Genomic DNA, 15,156 nt, shown 5'->3' with positions numbered 1-15,156 from the left:
CTTACCGCGCCAAGAGCCGGCAGCCGGCGGCGACCCGGAAGCGTTTCCCCAGGTCTGAGCGGAAGAACCCACCAGAATCCGGGACTCACTAACGCATGCGTCTTGCGTCTCCTTTTGTTTCCCGCTTCAACACCGAGCCGGAAGTGATGTTGATGTACTTTAGTTACGTACTAGTTGGGGGAGGACCCTCGCTTGCCCCGCCTACCTGTCAGCTCCTCCTTGAATCTCCAGCGGCAGGGTTTCTCCAGGCTAGCCCCTCGCCTGCGTTCGACTAGTCCCGCCCTCCTGCCACTCGGCGGTGTTTGCGTGTTAATCTCCTCGAAATAGTATGGTTTCCAGAAATGTTCGCTTGTGTGGATGCCGTGTGTGCTGCTGCGTTCCAAGAAACATCTGTTTCTTCCCTTCTGTTCTCTCAGACTCGGTTTTCTGTTTGAACCCTTCTCCTCCTCCTCCTCCTCCTCCTCCTCCTCCTCCTCCTCCTCCTCCAACTCCTCCAAGATCTATTTATTATATGTAAGTACACTGTAATTGTTTTTCAGACGCACCAGAAGAGGGCATCAAATCTCGTTACGGATGGTTGTGAGCCACCATGTTGCTGGGATTTGAACTCGGGACTTTTGGAAGAGAAGTCAATGCTTTTAAGCGCTGAACCATCTCACCAGCCCCTCTTTTCTTCTTTTTTAATTTTGGTTTCTCGAGACAGGGAACTCAGAAATCCACCTGCCTCTGCCTCTGCCTCTGCCTCTGCCTCTGCCTCTGCCTCTGCCTCTCTGCCTCCCAAATGCTGGGATGAAAGGCATTCGCCAGCACTGCCCGGCATCCATTCTTTTCTTTCTGAGAGGATACCTTGAACATGCTAGACAAGCCTCTGTCATGGAACTACATCATATTCATAATATTTACTTTTCTTTTTTGAGACAAGGTTTCATTGCGTATTCCTAACTGGCCTGAAATTCACTATCTAGACCAGGTTGGCTTCGAAGTCTTCCTGTTGGTATTAAAGCTGTGTAACACCACGCTGGCCTCTTTTTTATCTATTTAAAATTTTATCTTATGTATATGTGTGTTTGAACATCGTGTGTGTGTGTGTGTGTGTGTGTGTGTGTGTGTGTATGCATGTGTATGTATGTGTAGGCCCAAGAGTGATGCTGGGAATTTTCCTCAATTGCTCTTCTATCTTATTCTTATTCAATACCACAAGTCCCTGCTATCGCTGGTCTGACTATCCAGGTTCTCTGAGAATTCTCTGTCTTTACAGAAATTACAGGCTGGTTGCCATAACCATCCAGCAATCATGTGGGTTCTGAGGACCCAAACACCAATCCTGGCTTCTTTTACAACAAGCACTTTAACCCCTAAGGTATCTCCCCAGGCCTGTACATTCTTTGTCTACGCTGTTTCTTCTGTAACTAGCATGATAATCTGCCTGGTTTTCCTCCTGTTCTTGGCTCTGGTGAAGAGTGATGAGATAGAACTGTTCAAGAGGTTCCGTATGTGCTTCCTATCAAATCTGATTGTATGGCCCAAGAGGTCAGCTTCAGCTTCAAACGTTTTCAAACGTTAGCAAGCTCTGCTTATTAAAATTGTAGCACTCAGGGACCTGAGACAAGAGGATGTGAAGTTCAAGATTAGACTGGGCTATGTAGCAAGCTCAATGCCAGCCTGAAATGTATAAGCCCCTGTCTCTCACAAAAACAGGTGCAAATTTTAAAAATAAAAATAACGGACAGTGAGATAGTTCAGTGGGTAGAGGCACTTGCTAACAAACCAAGGACCCAACTTCAATCCCTGGACCCACATGGTAGAAAGAGAAAGCTGCCTCTCACAAGTTGTCTTGTGACCTGCATGTGCACACTGTAGCAGTTCTCTGCTGCCTTGCACACCAAATAAATGTGCATCAGAAAAAAATTGTTAACTAGATGTAGTGACAATGTTGGTTTCTTTAAAAACACAGAAATATTGTAAGAATCTTTTCCTGGGGTTTGCAAGTATGGCATCTTGGAAGGTGAAGCGGCACATGCCCCGCCCCCACGCCCAACCCCCAGCATTTAGAAGGCAGAGGTAAGAGAATATCTGTGAATTATAGGCCAGCAAGGCTACATAAAGAGACCCTGTCCCAAAATAGAAAATAAATGAACCCACAAAACCAAATATATGTGCATCACTTCTGAGCAGTGAATATACATCAGTGAACAAATAGACCCTCCTGTGGTGGCAGCTTTTGTTCCAGTGAGAGAAACAATAAAGAAGTTACAAATAATATAAATAACAGTTTTAAGATCGGAGTAAATACTTAGAATAAAATATTGTAGGTAGGGGGTTGGGATTTAGTTCAATGATAAAACCTAGGTTGGTCCTCTGCTCCAGAAAAACAGAATTTATAGGCGTAATATTTTAGGGGGTGGGGACAAGAAAATCAATGGGATAGCAACTTTTGAGTAGTTGGGGAGTGGGAAGGGAAGAAGTGAAGGAGAAAAAAGGGGTAGATAGGAGCCGGGCGTGGTGGCACACACCTTTAATCCTAGCACTCAGGAGGCAGAGGAAGGCAGATTTCTGAGTTCAAGGTCAGCCTGGTCTACAAAGTGAGTTCCAGGGCAGCCTGAGCTATACAGAGAAACCCTGTCTTGAAAAAAAAAGGGGGGGGGTAGATAGAAGATAGTAGATGGATGAATAGATATATAGATAGATAAGTAGGTAGGTAGGTAGGTATATAGGTAGGCAGGTAGGTAAATGGATAGAGACCAAGCACCTCATGTCAAAGCCCTAGAAGGGTTTCAGCACAGTGTCCTATGTAATGAAAACATGGATGAAGACAGACAGGCGGTAGTAATCAGATGGATGCCGCCTTGCAGATAGGTCAAGTGTGGACGCTGGCTTTTCTATTGTACAGGGAGCAAGTGAGGGGTTATGAACAGTAGATGCATTCAATCTGCTTTATATTTTAACAGTTACTTTGTCTCATTTAGAAAAAAATTGGGGAGCACAGCCGCATGGGCAGGGAGACACCTTAGGAGCCTATTACAATAATCCGGAGGTATGGGGACAGACGAAGTAGCCCAGCAATTAAGAGACTCTACTGAATCAAAATGGTGAAACTCTCACCTTAGTATGGTTAACCTTAGATTCTACGGGCTGGCTTGGAACTGGCAATGTAGCTGAGGATAGCTTGAACTCCTGATCATCCTAAGGACAGGGATTATGTGTGTATTCTAGCACAGTGACTTTCACTGAACTAGCCTGTGATTGAGAGAGTGATAGTATTCATTGCTATCATTATGTGGAATCCTTTATCTTTGGCATTATATTCATCAAAACTTTTTTATGTTGTCATCTGCAATACATTAAATGGGGGTTATACTGCTAAATGAACTGCTCTTACAGAGGACCAAAGTTCAGTTCCCAGCAGCTATATACATATTAAGAGGTAACCACTTGGATTCTCTTAGTAACCATTTGGAGTTCCAACTCAAGGGCTTTTCAGATCTTGCTGGGCACTGTATTCATATGTACAAATTCACACACAGACATATACATTATACTAATAATTAAAAATAAAACAAGCCGGGCATGGTGGCACACGCCTTTAATCCCAGCACTCCGGAGGCAGAGGCAGGCAGATTTCTGAGTTCGAGGCCAGCCGGGTCTACAAAGTGAGCTCCAGGACAGCCAGGGCTATAAAGAGAAACCCTGTCTCGAAAAACCAAAAAAAAAAAAAAAAAAAAAAAAAAGGTCTACTGTGGCCCAACTTTGTACAAAACCATGATTCTGTTTGCTACCCCCATAGATTTTAAGCTTCTAGAGGGTAGAGGTGGGATGGTCTCTGTACCTTTAAGGCCATTCTTTTCTTTTTTTAAAGGTTTATTTATTTTATGTATATGAGTACATTGTCCCTGTCTTCAGAAACATCAGAAGAGTCATTGAATTCCATTACAGATGGTTGTGAGCCACCATGTGGTTGCTGGGAATTGAACTCAGGACCTCTGGAAGAGCAGTCAGTGCTCTTAACCACTGAGCCATCTCTCCAGCCCCAAGACCATTCTTCTGGCTATTTCACTTACTCTCCTATGATCATTGTCCCCAGATGTCCCTCCTATCTTCTTTATCTCCTCTCTATCTCAGACAGTCTTCCCCTTTGACCCTTCATCACAGCTCTGGACACATGGATAGTCCCCAGTAGTTTAGAGTTTCTTTCCAAAGTCCCCAGTGAGGTTTAACAAGTCATGGTGACTAATTAGCTGGAGACATTTGTTGAATGTCAGCTGAGTGTCAGACACATTGTTAGGTTCTGGAGAGAAAGATAAACAGAGTTTAAAAAGAAATCTTGCCCTAGGGGAAAAATGCAGCCCAGTGGGGACTGAAACAATTACAGAAGAAGATGGTTAATGTTGAAATAACATGTGCAGAGGACATTAGGAGAACACTGAGAATGGAGAGATGAATGAACTCTGGACAAAGTGAATTTACACTTTTTCCCCCAGAGGAGGAAATACATAAATGAACCTTGAGGAGTTAGCCCTCTTGGTGAGAATCTACTTGGGCACACCTAGATAGATGGGGATAGAGCAACAGTGTTAGGAAATTCAGATGGGGTAGGGCTTGGGTGGTGCACATATGAATAGGATAGAATGGGCTCTGGGCATTGAGGTCTTATCTCAGTCCTATTGGTCTCTTTAAGGACCGCAAAGGAGGATGTCTCATTACTAAGCTCCTGTTTTCTTCAATTTAACATCCTGACCATGTTTCCAGCTCTGAAGAATGGAAAGCACTCAAGATGGCAATTTCCCAATACCCAAAAATAAACCCATAGCCCTCGGGCTGGATGAAAACCTGTGATCCTACACAGAGATGTTTGCAGGACACAGGAAGGCCCAGGGCTAAGTGATGTGACTGTCAGTGCCTATGGTTCTTGCTGACTCACTCCTCCCATTATCTTGGGAACATGGCTAGTCCTGGAGCAGGTGACAGAGGAAACTGTGGCAGTCACCATCTATAATGCCTATAGAGACTTCCATGCTCATAGTTTCCTCACGGCCTCACCCTAACCCTGGGGAATCCTGCTCTAACTAAGCTTATAAGAAAGCTAAGGCTAAGCTGGGCAGTTGTACCATAAGCCTTTAAATCCAGCACTTGGGAGGCAGAGGCAGGTAGAACTCTGTGAGTTTCAGACCAGCCTGGTCTACAGAGGGAGTTCCAGGATAGCCAAAACTACACAGAGAAACCCTGTCTTGAAAAACCAAGACAGGCAGTGGTGGTACATGCTTTTAATCCCAGCACTTGGGAGGCAGAGGCAGGTAGATTTCTGAGTTCAAGGCCAGCCTGGTCTATAAAGTGAGTTCCAGGATAGCTAGGGTTATACAGAGAAACCCTGTCTGGGAAAACCACACACACACACACACACACACACACACACACACACACACACACGCACAGAGGAAAGCAAAGTGGTTCCCGTGAGCTGAATCTACCATTTAAAAATGTTGGGCTGGGCTTATAGCACAGTTGGCAAAGTGCTTATAGAACACGTGAAACTCTGGGTTTGATCCTGGGCACTACAGAAAGACATGGCTGTAATAATCATGCTTCAGATCTCAGCACCAGCAAGGTAGAGGCAGGAGGATCAGAAATTCAAGGTCATCCTCAGCTAAGTGGTGAGTTTGAGACCAGCCTGACATGCAAGAGAGCCAGTCTGAAAACAAAGAAAAAGAATGTCATTCTTGAATCCATTTCACAAAACTTTCTTCTAATGTCTTAAAAGTTACATTTGTTGGGCTGGAAAGATGGTTCAGCAGTTAAGAGTATTCACTTCCAGAATTCCTGAGTTAAATTCCCAGCACCCGCAGGTGATGGCTCACAACCATCTCTAATGGGATCTGGTATCCTCTTCTGGCATGCAGGCTTACATGCAGACAGAGCACTCATACATAGAAAACACATAAATAGGGTCTGGAGAGATAGCTCAGAGGTGAAGAGCACCAACTGCTTTTCCAGAGGCCCTGAGTTCAATTCCCTGCAACCACATGGGGGTTCACAACCATTCATAATGGAATCTGATGTCCTCTTTTGGAGTGTCTGAAGACAGTGACAGTGTGCTCATATACATAAAAAGAAAAAAAATTTTTTTAAAGAAGTTTAAAAAATACATAAATAAAATGTTTTTAAATTTTGTTTTAAATGTTTGTTTAGTATGTTTATGTGTTTGTATGTGCTCCTGCAAGTGCACATGTGTGTATATACATGCATACTCACTTGAGTGGAGGTTAGAGGACAACCTACAGGAGTTGGTTTTCTCCTCCCACTGTGTAGGTCCAGGGAATTGGATATAGGTCTTTAGGTTGACACTAAGTCCCCTTACACACTGGACCATTTTAATTACCATGCTGTGCTTCATGATAAAGATCCACAGATCTGACTCTTAATTCCCTGGAAGTTTCCAGACTTGCCTTGGAGATATAAACAGATCATCTGGGCTCCAAGGGCATTTATCTGAATGGTTTCTCTCTGAATCTCCAGAACCCAGTAAATGTTTGCACAGTATCAGAGTTTTTCCTTTGATCTAATGAATTGACTATTCCATTGGTTCATGTGTTGGAGTCATTAATTCATGAGATGAATGCTATAATGAAGATCAGTTCTGCAAATAGAAAAATGGGGATATTGGGAAGAATAACATGCGGGGAGAGATGTGGAAGGGTCCTTGAAGGAAAGGAGACCTACAGGCTAAAAGTCAGGAGAGGACATTCCAGTCAAGAGAAGGCAAGTCCTTAAAGAATGTGATATGCCCAGGGAATGGCATTGACGGGGATCATGCTGTGTCTTCACCATGTCAATGGGTACTATGTGAGAAACAAATCCAAGGCATGGTGCCCTGTCTTCAAAGCATGGTACATAATCTTGTGGGTGCATAAGAAGACACTGAGAAAGGCATATTGTTTTAGCTTTGTTCTTGTTGTTTAAGGCAGTGTTTCTCTGTGTAGCTCTGGTTGTCCTGGAATTCAAGCTGTAGAGCAGATTGGCCTCCAACTCAGAGATCCACTTATCTCTGCCTCTTGGGTGCTAGGATTAAAGGAGTATACTACCATACACACACACACACACACACACACACACACACACACACGATTTCTTGAGCAGAGAAGAGATGGTCTTAAAAGATAGTTGGGAATCAGAGAGAAAGGGGACAGAAACAACCCTCCTGGATAGGATGGAGCTGTGGGGAGTGAGGAAAATGCCAAGGCTGGACAGCAGTTATGACAAGGGATGCTGTGGAGAGCTGGGAGGCCCTACAGGGAAGTTTGACCTAGGAACGAACCATAGCCCAAAATAAGATTCCTTCCACATCAGGGTTTTTGGACACCTCACTAAGGTGTCTCAGGACTTGACCTGTGCATTAACTACATTTCTGTTGCTGTAATAAATACCATGCCCAAGGTAATTAATAGGAGAAAGGTTATTTGGAACTTAAGAGTTCTAAAAGGATAAAAGTCTATAATGGTAATATAGCATGACAGAAAGCAGCCAGCACAGAAAGTGTGTACAAAGAGAGATCTCATCTACTGCATACATGAAGAGGAGACCCCCCAGGAACATAACTTTTCCAGCAAGGGTATATCATCTCCTCTAACAATACCACCAAGTGGGGATCAAATGTTCAAATACTCTAGCCTATGAAAGGACAATTCTCACTCAAACTATCACCTATAGATTTTAAGATGAATGGATGAGTCGGAAGGGATCTGTTTAGATTCACTCCCAATTCCCTGGACTGCCAGTCTCCGGAAGGGAGCTCTCACTGGCTTCTATTTTCATGATAGGTTTGCATATATTTGCTTACCGCAGTCAAAGTTTCCTCTGACCAAAACAGACAAAAGTAAGAAAAGAGCCCTTCTGTGTTGGAAGCAAAGGCTGAGAAAACCCAAACTTACACGCATTTAAACACATACCTTCATCACATCAGGATAGCAGATGGAACAAATACCACCCCCAAAGATGTCTGTGTCTCAGTCTGAGACCCCTTGAGTGTGCTGTCTTAGATTACAAGAGATAGTTTGTACAGACACTAAGGTAAAGGACCTTGGCAAGTGTAGTTACATATTCCAGTAATCTTAGCACTCAGAATAATGAGGTAAGGGGATTTTAAGTTCAAGGCTAGCCTGCGCTACCTAGGGAATTTTAAGTTTTTGGTTTTGTTTTGTCTTTTCGAGACAGGGTTTCTCTGTGTAGCCCTGGCTGTCCTGGAACTCCCTTTGTAGACCAGAAATCTGCCTGCCTCTGCCTCCCAAGTGCTGGGATTAAAGGTGTGTACCATCACCGCCTGGCTAGGAATTATAAGTTAACACACTTTGCAGATCCTGTCTTGAAAAACAAGAACAAAAAAGATAAAAGGAATCTGGAAAGATGGCTCAGCAGTTAAGAAGAACATTTCTTGTTCTTGCCTAGGATCCTGGTTCCATTTACAGCACCTGCATGGTGGCTCAAGCCCTTTGTAACTCAAGCTCCGGGCAATCCACTACTGTCTTCCAACTTCCATGAACATGTGCATCATGCGCATACACATTCTTATATGTAAAATAAAATGTAAAGAGTAGATAAAAGAGCTTGAGATGAGGAGACGGTTTTAGCTTATGCCAGCAGGTGAGTCTTGCAAGCCAGGGGAGCCTTCCAATCCGTTACGAGGAGAGAGGATGTCAGGGAGATGTCCCATTGCTGACTTTGAGATGGAAGGAGGAGCAATGGGCTAACAAATGAAAGTGGCCTCCAGATATTGAAAAAAAAATCATGGAGGTAAAATTTCTCTGAGAACCTCCAGCAAGCAACAAGGATCTGAGCACACACTGGTTTTAGCCTATAGAGAGACGCAAATTGAACTTTTAGCCCATGGAACTATAAAATACGTTATGCTGTTTTCATCCATGGACTGTGTGGTAGTTTGTTATGGCACCAAGAAAAAAAAAAGAATATGCAACAAAAGAAAAAATAAATACATGTACTGCAAGCATGTGGTATGCCGTGTATCACACTGTCGTGTGTTCTTACATGGACACCTGCAGGAAGGCCCAGAGACCTCAGAAAGAACTAAATGGAAACTGGACAGAAACAAGGCTTCAGGATGTGTCTGCAGTGCTGAGGCTGTCTCCTGGTCAGCCGGTTACCACAGGGCAACACTGTCCTTTGATAAATGATTCATTGATGTAAGCTTCTAGGAGTTGTGTGGCTCAGAGACAGTAGAATGGAAGCAGCCAGGGCCTTGGGAGGGTTCAGTGAGGAGTTTGTTTGTTTTGTTTTAGTTTAGTTTTTCGAGACAGGGTTTCTCTGTGTAGCCCTGGCTGTCCTGGAACTGACTCTGTAGACCAGGCTGGCCTCCACCCGCCTCTGCCTCCCAAGTGCTGGGATAAAAGGTGTGTGCCACCACTGCCTGGCATGGATTAGTCTTTGAAGGAATGCAAAGTTTCAGTTTGTGATGATGAAAAATTCCAGGAGATAACCAGGCTGACCGTTCACAACACTGGGGATGTACTTAATGCTGCTAAATCCCCCTTCAAAAAATGCAAAAGTGAGCCGGGTGTGGTGGCGCACGCCTTTAATGCCAGTACTTGGGAGGCAGAGGCGGGGGTGGGGGTGGGTTCTGAGTTCGAGGCCAGCCTGGTCTACAAAGTGAGTTCCAGGACAGCCAGGGCTACACAGAGAAACCCTGTCTCAAAAAACAAAAACAAAAACAAAAACAAAAAAAAAAGAGCAAAGGTAAGGCTGGGTGTGCTGGCACATAAGCTCACGACTGCACAATTGCCTTGAGTATCAGGGCTACACAATTTGAGCTTTAGACCAGCCTGATCTATGGAGCAAGACCCTGTCTCAAAGACAAGACAAGACAGGAGCAGAAGAGATTGCTCTGTGGTTAAGAGCACTGGCTGCTCTTCTAGAGTTCCTGGATTCAATCCTCAGCACCTACACAGTAGCTCACAGACACGTAACTATTTCTAGGGAATCAGGCTCTGGAGAGTCCGCCTCCACTGACACCAGGCATTCACGTGGCGCACAAATATACATATAGGCCAAATACCCATATACATTACATATAAAGAAACCAAAAACGGGCACAATGTGTTGTCTATATTTTACCACAATACAATTCCCAGACAGTTGTAGAGTAGTATAGGGCGTGTGTGGCAGTGTCACCAGACAGACAAGAACTGACGAGGCTGAGTGAGCTCAGACCCGAGTAATCTCAGAGATCTGAGACTGGTAGAAGTATGCCTGCTCTGGAACACGTAACCATGACACCCCACTGAAGGCCATGGACACCGAGTAGCATAACACCTGGAGACTCCCGAGGAAAGCTTCCTCCCCACCAGCCCCTCCGCTTCTCTCTGCACTTTGTTCTTAATCAGACTGATTCCACCCATCCTGAGCTCTGCCTCCCCGCTCCACCTGGTGCACTCCATCCCCGTTCTTGACTCCCAGAGGCACACCCGCAGAGTAGGCTCAGTTGAAGAAAAGGTTCAATAGGAGCATGCAGCCAACCTTCTGCTGTGGTATTGCTGAGAACTCCAGCTCTGCATCTTCATCTGACTCCTCATGACATCACAGCGCTCACTGATTACCAGGATAAGAGCTGAAATCCTCACCACGAACCAGCTAGCCCTGATTTTCAATCCGGCCTCATGTGAATTCAATCTCTCCATGATATACGCTAACAAGCCCCAGCTCTTCAGACCCACTAAAACCCTTTTGGCCTTGGGACACATCTTTGATGCTTCCTAGAACCTTATAGCATGCTTTATTGTGCCTATCACTCCAGTCTCTTGTTTTGTTTTTGTTGTGCCTGGTGTCTATTAGTGACCTGACCCTTTCTGCCTGCCCCCCACCCATCCTGTCCTTCCCTACGTCCCTAGGTAGGGTCTCTCTGTGTAGCCCTGGCTATCCCAGAATGTACTCCATAGGACAGACTGACCTCAAATTCAGAGATCTGTCTGCTTCTGCTTCCCAAGTGCTGGACTTAAAGGTATACACCTTCACTGCCAGTTGTTTTATTTTACTGTGCCCTGGATGTCCTGGAACTCACTATGTATGAAAGGCTGACCTCAATTTCACAGCAGTCTCTCTGCCTCAGGCTCCACACCCAGCTGGCAGATTCTTGTTTCCTCCTTTGAATCTGACTTCTCAGGCTGATTTTCTTAACTGGATTTTGTTGTTTAATTTTTTCATCTTTATGTGTACGAGTGTTTTGACTTCATGCATGTTTGTGTATTACACGTTGGCAGTGTCTTTGGAAGCCACAAGACAGTGTTGGATCCCCTGAAACTAGAATTATAGGTGACTGTGAAACACCTTGTATGTGTTGGGAATAGAACTCTAGCCCCAGGATATCTGATGCCTTCTTCCAGCCTTCATGGTTATCAGGCATTCATGAGTACACACACACACACACAGTTATACACATTAAAAAAAAACGTTCTAATATATAATTCAAAGATACACTCCTTTTTCAGGGGTGGGTAATTTTTGTTTGTTTTGGATAGGTGGTTGGTGGTTTTTTTTTTTTTTTTTTTTTTTTTTTTTTTTTTTTTTTTTTTTTTTATCAAGACAGGGTTTCTCTATGTATTCTCTGTGTAGCCCTGGCTATCCCGGAACGGAACTCACACTGTTGACTAGGCTGGCCTCAAACTCAGAGATCTGCCTCTGCCTCCTAAGTGATGGGATCAAAGGCATTCACCACCATGCTTGGCTTGGGTAGGGTGATATTTTAACATAAAGTCTCAAGTAGCCCAGGCAGATCTCCTGACCACAATATCCTCAGCGATGAAATTACAGACATGCACGGCACACCCAGAAAGATGTCTAACAAGTACATTTACATGTTGAGGAATCACAGTAGGAAAATGTTCAATCTTTGCTTCCTATAATTAAGCTGTTATGTTTCTATATGAACATTGTATTAGTAACTTTTCTGTTGTGATTAAATACCTTGACAAAAGGGTTTATTCTGGTTTACAGTTCTAGGAGGACACAGTCCATCATGATGGGGACAGCATGGCAGCAGGAGTGTGCAGCTGGCTGATCACATTTCATCTGCACACAGGAAACAGATAGAGACCAGGAACTAGGACAAACCATAAAACCTCAAAGACCCCCCCACAGGGTTGTACTTCCTCCAACAGGGCCCCACTTCCTAAAAGTTTCATAGCCTTTTAAAATACCAGCTGTAGACTAAGTGCTTAAACAAGTAAGCCTAGCCGGGCGGTGGTGGCGCGTGCCTTTAATCCCAGCACTTGGGAGGCAGAGACAGGTGGATTTCTGAGTTCGAAGCCAGCCTGGTCTACAGAGTGAGTTCCAGGACAGCCAGAGCTATACAGAGAAACCCTGTCTCGAAAACAACAACAACAACAACAAAAACCCCCCAAAAAACAAAAACAACAAGTAAGCCTGTGGGGACATTTCCCATTCACACCAGAACAAACAGAAAATGTATGCACAGCAAAAACACTGTAATTCATCGCATCCCAGTCTTGATCTGAGCACAAGTGTTTCAGGTAGCAATCTTGTTTAACACAGCTAATACCTGCCAGAAAATACCTAGGATGGTTCATTACATTTTGGTTGTTGTTGACATTCAGAAACTTTTTACTCTTGTCAAAAGTTTTGGAATGCCAGGCAGTGGTGGTGCACGCCTTTAATCCAGGCACTTGGGAGGCAGAGGCAGGCCAATTTCTGAGTTCAAGGACAGCCTGGTCTACAGAGTGAGTTCCAGGACAGCCAGGGCTACACAGAGAAACCCTGTCTCAGAGGAAAAAAAAAGTTTTGGAACACTTGTTTTCAGTTATGTGACTCCATACAAAGTCATGAGCCCGTTTAAGAACCTTATAGGTCTAGAGGGGCCAAAGCTCCTTCGAAGATCACAGAACAAAGTTGTGTCAAAACCTGGTCCTGAAGAGCTATTGGGAATAGCATATAGATGGAGGATTCATTCTTCAGGCCCTTGGAAGGACTCTGACCTCTGAGTGTCCCTCATTGTCTGAGCTTCCCTGTAGGGTACACAGGCTACAGAAAGCAAAAGATCTGGGGTTTGACAGGGCAACAGTTACTTGGTAAGAGTCCAGTGACCATTGCCTCTGTCCCATAACTGTCTACCTCTGTGTCTCCCAGGGCAGAACAGATGGACATGACCCACAGATGCCTCAGCTACTGCTTCTGCTTTTAGAGACAGCCACGTGTAGTGCCCGGCCAAGGATTGCCTGGGGCAGGCTGAATGCACTACACATCAAGCACTATAAGACCAGGTGAAGCTAGAGTGGGGTTCAGAAGAGGAAGTTAGGGGGTTGATGGGTCAGCTGGGGTAGGGCACAGGGAAGCAGGATATGATCCCAAAACATCACCTCCCGGGATGCCAACAAATCTGTAGTAGTATAGAGTCCATACATCACGGCCCACTGAGTCAGGCACTGTCTTTATACCATGTCACTGAATATGACTGAAGGGCCTACGCAGCAGGTGGGTGGTAATCTTCACTTACACTGTGAGAAAATAGGCCTAGAGTGGGCACAAGAACATGTGGGGACTGAGGAGAGGAAATGGGGGATCTTTCCTAGCCTTATTTATGTGTCAGAGCTCAAAGGCAGGTCTAAGAGGAGACATGTCCCTCAAGGTAATTTACAGTAGACATAGAGAGGAGTTGGGCACCCCACCTCCACTAGACACTGAAGAGACTACAAGTCAGACATCCTGGGAAGACTTTTCATAAAGGAGCTGCTGACCTTGGAGAATTATTAATATTTTCCAGGAAGACAGAGGAGGAAAGGGAAGCCGGGCCAAGGACAGCATATGCACAGGTCAGAGGGTGACACAGGACAGTGGCCAGCGTGGTGTGGCCAGAGCCACAGAGGAAAGGGGAGGGGAAGCCAGGGCCTGAGCCTCGTCTTCAGGATTCCTGAAACGGCTCTGAGCAGCTGAGCTTCCGCTTGAACGCAAGGCTCACAAGAGATGCAGGGCTTTGTTTCTGTCTCCCATGAGGCTTCACATCACCATAAAAGCTGGCAATGTTCAGAGAGAGACTGTGGTGTGGGACGGTGGCGTGGGCAGGCTCCAGAGGCATGACCTTACCTCTGGGAAGGGAAGTTCAGAAGTCTGTGTTAACTCAGTCACTTCCAGCATTTCACCCTCACCCCCTTTCCCTCTGTCTTTTTTTCCTTATTGAGGCAGGATCTTGCTATGTACCATTGGCTAACCTGAAGCCTGCTGTATAGACCAGGGTGCCCTCAAATGTGTGGGGCTCCTCTTGCTTCAGCCTCCTAAGTGCTGAGGTCACAGGCATGTTCCTCCATGTCCCATATGTCTCTTTAAAAAATTATTATTACTGTGAAAAGCTATGTATAAAAAAAAAAGCATTATTTTAGGGCTGGTCACATGGCTCAGCAGGCACTAGTCTTCAAGCCAGATGGACTTAAGTTTGCTCCTGAGGACCCACACGGCAGAAGGAAAAAGTGAACCCTTGAAAGTTATTCTATGAGCTCTGGAGGAAAAGGTGTCTAGGCAGTCAGGAGCTAAGCAATACCAAAAGGTCACCCTACACAACAAACTTCACACGAAAGACTTATTGGAAGAGCCACAGAAGGGTGGCTGCCTCTGCTCAGGGAGAAGCAGCAAAGAACTGAGCAGGGGGCGGCTTTATATAGGACTTCTTAGGGGCTGGAGTTTTTCAGATGTGGACTGTGATAGGTGGGATTTCGTGACCTGATCTTGGGGCAAGCTCTGAAATTGGTAGAATTTTGAGCTCAGGGATTGGTGGGATTCTGTGGCTTCAGAGACTGGTGGGATTTTATGCTCGGGGATTGATGGGTTTTGGCAAGCTTTTTCACCTGGAAATGGGCTCAGACTTTTTCCCTACACTTCGCATACATGAAATGACCATGTCTGTGTCTATATATACATACATACACATGTGCATCACATACATGCATAAATAAACTTCTTAAATCTGTTTAGGGCCTGGAAGGATCTCTCAGTGGTTAAGAGCCTTGGGTGCTCTTCTCTAGGACTCAAGTTCAATTCTGAGCACCTACCGTGCATTTCACAACCATCTGCAACTCCAGATCCAGAGAAGGTGATGTTCTCTTCCAGCCTCCCACACATAGTTCCAGGACAGGGAAAAAAAAAAAAAAAGCA

The 15,156-nt window shown here is 45.0% G+C and overlaps 1 protein-coding gene across 10 annotated transcripts in view; it reads right to left on the bottom strand.

Moving 5' to 3' along the window:
- Positions 1 to 15,156, bottom strand: part of Anapc15 (anaphase promoting complex C subunit 15) — a 20,550-nt gene extending 5,394 nt beyond the window's left edge. For 3 of the 10 annotated variants that reach the window (NM_027532.4, NM_001291348.1, NM_001291349.1), the window contains exon 1: positions 6 to 125. The gene's annotated coding sequence lies outside the window, so the exon portion shown is untranslated. Of the gene's footprint in view, positions 1 to 5; positions 1,012 to 10,518; positions 10,597 to 15,053 lie in introns of those variants that run through there. The other 7 variants (XM_011241930.1, NM_001291353.1, NM_001291352.1 and 4 more) reach the window with 7 other exon arrangements.

Source organism: Mus musculus, chromosome 7 (assembly GCF_000001635.26).
Source record: "Mus musculus strain C57BL/6J chromosome 7, GRCm38.p6 C57BL/6J".
NCBI lineage: Eukaryota > Metazoa > Chordata > Mammalia > Rodentia > Muridae > Mus > Mus musculus.
This window is presented reverse-complemented; position numbering and strand designations above follow the sequence as displayed.